Genomic DNA, 10035 nt, shown 5'->3' on the forward strand with positions numbered 1-10035 from the left:
GTACCGGGAAGAATAATCGTTTCAATGTATAGAAATTTAATCAAAAGTCTCCAAAAGAAAATATGTAAAAGTCCCAGACCAAAAACGACTACATCGAATTGAATACGTTTCATATGTCAAAGATGTCTGTGCAAGAGCGACGGTTCTTCAACCTACTTGTCCGAGAAATAATTCTACCTATACTAAGCTTAAATTTGTGTTTTTTTTTCACGCCTTGCAACTGTTTTTAAACTGTTTTTGTTCCAATAAAAATTGCAGTTATTTTTGTTTTTTTTTGTCGACAAACAACTTCTTTCTGCAATTCCAAACAAATCTGCTCCAATTTTCTTGCAAATAGGATTTTACTTTTAAAAAAAGGGGACTGCAGTGCAAAAAACCTCTCCACGCCCATAACACAAAAACTGTCTGTATGTACCGCTCTAGTGGTAATACAAGAAAACAAAAAACCCGATCTATTTTCCGTGCTTCTGCGGATTGATACTAGAAACAACCCAGTTTATTCGACACCTGCGTTGGAGAAAGGAGGTTGCTTATAACCCAACTTTTAGAAGTACAGATCAGAGATCATAGAAGTTAATGTTTGCGATCTGCGTTTTGGCACGTAACCCAGTTTTTTTTTTCATTGTTGTGCAGCAACCAGCAAAAATTTAACAAAATTAATTTCAAACTGACAGCCACACGCATGTAAGCTAAGCCTTTGTGGAAGTTCTTAATGTGCAAAGGTCTGGCCTATAAGCATGACTTACGTGCATCTAGTATAATTGGATTCTAGCTATTTAAATTGGATTAACCAAATGACTGATGCGCATAGTCGAGCGATTGGTGCCAGTGATGCGAATGAACAGCGAATACTTGGCGATCCGATTATACTTTGTGACAACTTTGCCGGAACTAAATAATTTATCTCATTAGGGAATGACTTAAGCTGAGACAGGCTTACAAAGTTCTGTTCACCAAGGTTCAACTCTCACAGGTTGTCAATTTCCAAAGTTTTCCACAGGAAATGTTTATGGTATGACAATCATCTCAACTATGTACTACCGCCCGTTTGTATTTTACAAATGAGTTCAGTCTCTCCCATTTTTTTAATGAAAAAGTTTTGTCTGGCAAAACATCTCGACAACGAAGTTTGACAATTTTTCCAGAAAATAGTCAACATAACACGAAGTTTTTTGAGTCTTATCTTATCTTTAGTTCCTATGCGCGGTAATTTTTAAACCAATGAAATTGCATGCGTCAACTAACTAAAGTATTCACCTAATTGCCTATTTCAAAATTTATTTTTTTCTCAGAATCGTCTTACTTTGATACATAATAATTGCATTGAAGCAAAAAAGAAAAACCTGCTAAAATTGTTTCTATCACTTTGGAAAGATAGACTAGAAACAGATATGTTTTTCCTATCGATGATGATAAAATTGAAGAAAAAGCAGTTGTGCAAAATTTTCCATCAAAAAACAAAAGTTATTGTAACAACTGGAAAGATTACATAAATCTAACCAAATTGCTCAATTCAGTAACAGATTTTTTTGAACACGACAATAATTGAAAAAAAACTCTTTTGCAGTTTTTTTTTGAATTTGATCAAATAACTTTGTGCGTCTTGCACAGCATTCGGCTATCTTTTTTTTGGTTCATTAATTTCAATTGTAATGGTTTAAAATAGAACAAAACAGCTAAACGTTATACACATCATCAAAATTGACTTCAAAACTAAAAAAAATACCTAGATAAAAACATAGCTTTTTGACTGTAAACAACACATTTTTTGAAGATACATATTTATACGAATATGTACGGCTGAAGTGTTCGATGCAACATTGTCCTGTAGATTGTTTCTACGAGTTGTAGCTGCAATAATTAAAAAATAACAATGATGAGCTCAGAGTTACAAAACTAGAATTTTTTTGACTACTTTTGACTAATACTTTGTCGGTTTAGCGAATTTATTTTTAACTTGAAATAGAACAATTTGTTTAATAAACTAAAACTAAAACTTCGAAAACGTTAACTCACATTTTTTGTATTTGAAAATGAAATTACCCTAGAGTTTTCTTCGGAAGTTTTTCCAGAAAAATAGAATGAGATTCAAGATCAATTTTATGGAAAAACAAGATTTCATGCCAATGCGCATTATACTCGAATGCGCAAAAAGCATGATTTTCCTCTGGTTAGGACAGAGCAAGTCTGGAATAAAATTTGCTAAGATAAGTGCAAGGTTTTACGAGTTTTTGTTATAATGACGTTTCCATTCGGTTTCAAACGCCTTCTTCTTAAAATAATTTATCTGAGCCAAAAGATATCTGTAAATGCGAAAATTTGTATCGACTATTTCCTCTTGTTAGAACAAGTTCCTTTTTTCGTCTTTTTTGTTAATTTCGCTGATTTGGCAGTTATTATAAGTTTCTTAAATAGTGTCAAAAGAGAATTCGGCTGAGTAAATTTGTCGTCAAGTTTGTTGGATTTTATGTGGGGGAGGTGTCCGGCGGTCCCTCATCTATTAAGATAAGGAGTAGATTTCTGGGACCGCTGGCTATGTATTAAGATATGGAATAACTTTCCCAACGTATTAAAATAAGTTTAAGGTTTTCAGATGGTAAGTTTCAGCAAGTTTTTTTTCGTCCAAAAATCAAAAACTTCTTAGCGCTCGATTTTCCCAATGGAACTGCTACAATTTGAGATATGTAAAAGCTATGTTTTCTTTAAAAATTCTGTAGCGGTAAGTTTCAATTATTAAGCTTCGGCAAAACTGATCTTACGATTGAGAGTATGCGAATGTAAATTAAAATAATAATGTTTTTCTATCGAAAAATTCAATAAATACTGATTTCAACTTAATTATGTTCCATCAAGTTATCCTGAGAAAATTTGACCAGCGGGAAATATCTTTGACAAGTTAATCAATCGGTCCCGGGATATCTGGGAAAATTGACAGCTTCCTACGGTTAATTGATTTTGTATCACTTTTAATCTTTCTTCCCCAGGTTATCTGGAGAAAAGATGACAGCTCCTTTTTTTTATTAGTTTTATGATTTATTTTACCTTTTTCCCATAAAATACTTACCACTGAGTGACAGATGCGTATTAACAGTTCCCCACGTAATTAGTTAAAAATTCTAAGGCATTGCAACTTTTTACTTTCAAATTAAAAAAATTAAAATATGTCTAATGAAAACTACCAAAATTTTTCTTTCGAAACTCAGATAAAGTAAGCAAAAAGTATATATCTTAACCATTCAAATGTTTTCATCAAGATCTCAATTTTACATTGAAGTATTTATTTTCTATGTCCAATTCCTTGCTACGATTAACTTTGTCAACTACTCTACTCTATCGATTATTCATTAAAAGGGGAACTACATCATCAATATTCCATCAGTGTTTTCCTTGTACGCACCAAAATGTTAGTTGCTAAGGTTCGCTCTGTGAAAAAAGCGTAATTAAAAAGTTAAAACTTCATTGAAAAATTAAGTAATAAACAGTTAAGTAACCATTGCACTGCATCTTATAATAATTTTTTGCGAAAATTGTCCATAGCAAATAAAAAATTGCACATTTATTTGGAATACTTAAAAAATGAAAAACATGCACATCATGGAAACTAATCAATTCCCTCTGTTAGAACTAAAAAAGAAGAAATGCTGACTAAAATTCGTGAAATCCCCACAAATGAATTTCATTTTTTTTAATTTTCGCGGAATCATTTGCTTGTATATTTTCATTACACAGAAAAGTCAGCAAAGTAGTAACTTTTGTCCAATCGAGCAATCACCAACCAATGCTACCCTCTGGTGGGAGCTGAGTTAATCATTGCAAAGGAATATTTTGAAATTTTGGGAGTTTAGGGGTTTTTATTAGCTGGCTATGATTCAGTATACTTGAATCTTTTTTCAGGAATTCTTTCAATAAGCTGTGAAGTGAAAAAAAAATCCATTTTTTGCAATTGTTACTTGATTTAAATCTAAAACTAAAAAATGATCAATTGATCTCAAATTTTGAGACGTATAAATTAAAAAAACAATGTGAGGTTGATTATTTCTATGCTTCCAAATACTGAGTTGTCGAAAACGCATTCGCATGTCCTATGTACGGCAAAAAAGAATGTGGATCTTTCGTTTACAGTCTAGGTTGTAACATTTCTCGGCTTATCGACAGTGCAGCATTAGTTTCTGTTTTTTCTTGAGGTTTAGATCTGAATTAAGATAAAAACGGGTAGTATCAATAAAACAACTGAAAAAATTCGAAAACAAACTTTAAACAGAGTATAAATTTCCGGTAAATCAGACTTTGTTCAGCAGCTGTTCCGAATTTATCAATTTGATTATTTGATAGTCTTTCTCCCAAGATAATCACTTCCGTTACTTGCTGCAGAGGGAATTGGAAAAAACGTCCTCCACTAAGTTCGGGACGATGAAATTGCTCAGCTGCATCCAGCAGTGAATTCGAGTCAAAATCTAAAACCAAATGATTTTGAAAATTTTCCAGAAGAAGAGAAGGAAAATCTTCGCTTAAATGCATTTCTTTACTTGTTGTAACATAGGAGCGACAAGCAGAAGTGTATCTAATGAAATAAATGCTCTTACAACCCGATTAATTCTAAGCTCTCTCAAAGAAAAATCTTCATAGCTAAAAGAAGTTATATGAGAAGACACCGCAACAGCTGAGTTTGTATAAATTGCAACTGCTGTTCTTCTATTTTGAGCTTTATTGAAAAATCTTTTCTGAATAGTTTGATTTGATTGCTTTAGTTTCAATGCAACTGCATTGATTTTCCAGATTCCATTGCAAGTATTTATGATTAGGTTCAGCCAATTAAATTTTTGTAGCAAACAGTGAACAATCAACAATTTTTAGACTATTATTTGGAATATCAGATAAAATGTAAAAACTGAGTGTAGCTCGAATTAATATAAGTTGAACTTTGGTATTTTATACTAAACGTTTTTCACAAATAAATGACTCAATGGTAAACCTCCCATAGAGAGAAAACTTTTCCTTATTCCCGTAGAATTTTCCCTATCACTGAAGGGATGCTTTCGGAAATTTTGCAAAACTATATCCATGAAAAACAATAACATATTTTTACTCACTGCCGACGAGTTGATTTGTTCAATAATTGTGCTTTATGAGACTATAATCCATTGGCGTTGTAAACCATTTTAGTGATGAAACAAACAACCCAAAATTGAAAAAGAGACTATAGTAGATTGTATAAATAAGTAAAGTTTTGGTTCCTCATTTCAGCCATATTTGATTTTGCTTTTTAATTTTTAACTTGAAATAGAACAATTTGTTTAATAAACTAAAACTAAAACCTCGAAAACATTAACTTAAATTTTTTCTATTTGAAATTGAAATTACCCTAGAGTTTTCTTCGGAAGTTTTTCCAGAAAATTAGATTGAGATTCAAGATCAGTTTTATGGAAAAACAAGATTTCATGCCAACGCGCATTATACTCGAATGCGCAAAAAGCATGATTTTCCTCTGGTTAGGACAGAGCAAGTCTGGAATGAATGAAATTTGCTAAGATATGTGCAAGGTTTTACGAGTTTTTGTTATAATGACGTTTCCATTCGGTTTCAAACGCCTTCTTCTTGAAATAATTTATCTGAGCCAAAAGATATCTGTAAATGCGAAAATTTGTTTCGACTATTTCCTCTTGTTAGAACAAGTTCTTTTTTCGTCTTTTTTGTTAATTTCGCTGATTTGGCAGTTATTATAAGTTTCTTAAATAGTGTCAAAAGAGAATTCGGCTGAGTAAGTTTGTCGTCAAGTTTGTTGGATTTTATGTGGGGGAGGTGTCCGGCGGTCCCTCATCTATTAAGATAAGGAGTAGATTTCTGGTACCGCTGGCTATGTATTAAAATATGGAATAACTTTCCCAACGTATTAAGATAAGTTTAAGGTTTTCAGATGGTAAGTTTCAGCAAGTTTTTTTCGTCCAAAAATCAAAAACTTCTTAGCGCTCGATTTTCCCAATAAAACTGCTACAATTTGAGATATGTAAAATTGATGTTTTTTTTTAAAAAAATTCTGTAGCGGTAAGTTTCAATTATTAAGCTTCGGCAAAACTGAGCTTATGATTGAGAGTATGCGAATGTAAATTAAAATATTAATTTTTTTCTTTTAAAAAAATTCAATAAATACTGATTTCAACTTAATTATGTTCCATCAAGTTATCCTGAGAAAATTTGACCAGTGGGAAATATCTTTGCAAGTTAATCAATCGGTCCCCGGGATGTCTGTGAAAAATGACAGCTTCCTACGGTTAATTGATTTTGTATCACTTTTAATCTTTCGTCCCCAGGTTATCTGGAGAAAAGATGACAGCTCCTTTTATTGATTAATTTTATGATTTATTTTACCTTTCTCCCATAAAATACTTGCCACTAAGTGACAGATGCGTATTAACAGTTCCCCACGTAATTAGTTAAAAGTTCTAAGACATTGCAACTTTTTACTTTCAAATAAAAAAATTAAAATACGTCTAATGAAAACTACCAACATTTTTCTTTCGAAACTCAGATAAAGTAAGCAAAAAGTATATATCTTAACCATTCAAATGTTTTCATCAAGATCTCATTTTTACATTGAAGTATTTATTTTCTATGTCCAATTCCTTGCTACGATTAACTTTGTCAACTTCTCTACTCTATCGATTATTCATTCAATAGGGGGACTACATCATCAATATTCCATCAGTGTTTTCCTTGTACGCACCAAACATTTAGTTGCTAAGGTTCGATCTGTGAAAAAAGCGTAATAAAAAGTTAAAACTTCATTGAAAAATTAAGTAATAAACAGTTAAGTAACCATTGCACTGCATCGTATAATAATTTTTTGCGAAAATTGTCCATAGCAAATAAAAAATTGCACACTTATTTGGAATATTTAAAAATTGAAAAACATGCACATCATGAAAACTAATCAATTCCCTCTGCTAGAACTAAAAAAGAAGAAATGCTGACTAAAATGCGTGAAATCCCCACAAATGAATTGCATTTTTTTTAATTTTCGCGGAATCATTTGCTTGTATATTTTCATTACACAGAATTAATTTAGCCTTTTCTTACCAAAAAGTCAGCAAAGTAGTAACTTTTGTCCAATCGAGCAATCACCAACCAATGCTACTCTCTATCAATGCTGGGAGCTGACTTAATCATTGCAAAGGAATATTTGGGAGTTGAGGGGTTTTTATTAGCTGGCTATGATTCAGTATACTTGAATCTATTTTCAGGAATTCTTTCAATAAGCTGTAAAAGTGAAAAAAAAATCCATTTTTGCAATTGTTACTTGATTTACATCTAAAACCAAAAAATGATCAATTGATCTCAAATTTTGTGACGTATAAAATAAAAAAACAATGTGAGGTTGTTTATTTCTATGCTTCCAAATACTGAGTTGTCGAAAACGCATTCGCATGTCCTATGTACGGCAAAAAGAGTGTGGATCTTTCGTTTACAATCTAGGTTGTAACATTTCTCGGCTTATCGACAGTGCAGCATTAGTTTCTGTTTTTTCTTGAGGTCTGGATATGAATTAAGATAAAAACGGGTAGTATCAATACAACAACTGAAAAAAAATCGAAAACAAATTTTAAACAGAGTATAAATTTCCGGTAAATCAAACTTTGTTCAGCAGCTGTTCCAAATTTATCAATTTGATTATTTGATAGTCTTTCTCCCAAGATAATCACTTCCGTTACTTGCTGCAGAGGGAGTTGGAAAAAACTTCCTCCACTAAGTTCTGGATGATGAAATTGCTCAGCTGCATCCAGCGGTGAATTCGAGTCAAAATCTAAAACCAAATGATTTTGAAAATTTTCCAGAAGAAGAGAGGGAAAATCTTCGCTTAAGTGCATTTTTGTTACTTGTTGTAACATAGGAGCGACAAGCAGAAGTGTATCTAATGAAATAAATGCTCTTACACCCCGATTAATTCTAAGCTCTCTCAAAGAAAAATCTTCTTACCTAAAGGGAGCTGCCATTTCAAACAAGCCTGATCCGATTTTCTGGCAAAGGGTACTACAGTTTTAAAAACAGTAGATTAAAAAGAGAAAACACCGCAACAGCTGAGTTTCTATAAATTGCAAATGCTGTTCTTTTTATTGGAGCTTTATTGAAAAATCTTTTCTGAATAGTTTGATTTGATTGCTTTAGTTTCATTGTAACTGCCTTGATTTTCCAGATTCCATTGCAAATTTTTATGATTAGGTTCAGCCAATTAATTTTTGTAGCAAACAGTGAACAATCAACAATCTTTAGACTTTTATTTGGAATATCAGATAAAATGTAAAAATTGGGTGTAGCTCGAAATAATTTAAGTTGAATTTTGGTATTTTATGCAAAAAGTTTTTCACAAATAAATGACTCAATGGTAAACCTCCCATAGAGAGAAAATTTTTCCCTATTCCTGTAGAATTTTCCCTATCACTGAAGGGATGCTTTCGGAAATTTTGAAAAACTATATCCATGAAAAACAATAATTCATTTTTTACTCACTGCCGACGAGTTGGTTTGTTCAATAATTGTGCTTTATGAGACTATAACCCATTGGCGTTGTAAACCATTTTAGTGATGAAACAAAAACCACAAAATTGGAAAAGAGACTATAGTAGATTGTATAAATAAGTAAAGTTTTGGTTCCTCATTTCAGCCATATTTGATTTTGCTTTGTAGTCTTTTTTCCCTCTTGAAAGCATCCAGCAACCTTCACGTTGAAACTGAGGCCTTAAACAAATCGGAAATCGGGTGTTCCGCAAAATCAAATAGAGATTACGGTCTGTCTCCATTTCAAACTCAAAACTGCTTTCATCTAGAGAAGTACCGGGAAGAATAATCGTTTCAAAGTTTGGAAATTTCATCAAAAGTCTCCAAAAGTCCCAGACCAAAAACGACTTCATCGAATTGAATGCGTTCTATATGTCAAAGATGTCTGTGCGAGAGCAACTGTTTTTCAACCTACTTTCCGAGAAATAATTCTACCAGTACTAAGCTTAAATTTGTGTTTTTTCCCGCCTTGCAACTGTTTTTGAACTGTTTTTGTTCCCATGAATTTTGCAGTTATTTTTTGTTCTTTTTGTCGACAAACAACTTCTTTCTGCAATTCCAAACAAATCTGCTCCAATTTTTTTGCAAATAGGATTTTACTTTTAAAAAAAGGGGACTGCAGTTCTCTCAAGAGTTTGTGCAAGAGCAAGCACCAAGGTCTTCCATACTGTCTTGCATGCACAAGAAGAATACAAAAATTAGCTGACATTTGAGCAACAATGTTTTATGAAGCTTAATTCAACAATGTTTATCCAAAATCAATTTTTTGTCATTTTTTTGTGGATATTGGTGACATTTCATATATTTCATCCGTAAATTGTATCCTGTACCCTTTCGGAACGGAATATCGTTTTTGAAATTGTCACTTTAACCTCAATTTTAAATTCTGGTTTAATAAACTCCAGAAACGGTTTTACTTGTGCTACGCTCAGAGTTTTTTGCCTCCCAACTGTTTTCGAACTATTTTTGTTGTAGCATCTTTTCGTAATTGTTTTGAGTTCTATTTGTCTACTAAAATTTCTCCATTCTCGGGAGCTGTCATTTCAAACAAGCCTGATCCGATTTTCTGGCAAAGGGTACTACAGTTTTAAAAACAGTAGATTGCAGTTCCTGTAAGTGTTTGTGCTAGAGCACCAAAGGTGTTCCATGCTGTCTTGCATGCCCACAAAAAAGAAAATTAGTTGAAGTTTGAACAACTTTTTTATATGAAATTTGAATCAACAAAGTTTATCCGAAATCTTGTGACACAACAGAGCACAATCGTGTAAATCCTAGGGATACAAAAGGATTTTTTTGCTCGTACTATCAATTAGTTCTTTTTTATTATGCTAAAGAAAAATTTTACTAACATTTTTTTGAAACTGGGTGTTTTTAAATGACTGAAAAATTATGTAATGTCCTGTAACTACTATGACTCCATTTTGTTTATTTTTTGAATTGAAAAGAATACGAGACTTTGAGGAGTTTTGTATCACATACCACTTT

This window comes from Symsagittifera roscoffensis, chromosome 5, assembly GCF_963678635.1.
Source record: "Symsagittifera roscoffensis chromosome 5, txSymRosc1.1, whole genome shotgun sequence".
NCBI lineage: Eukaryota > Metazoa > Xenacoelomorpha > Acoela > Convolutidae > Symsagittifera > Symsagittifera roscoffensis.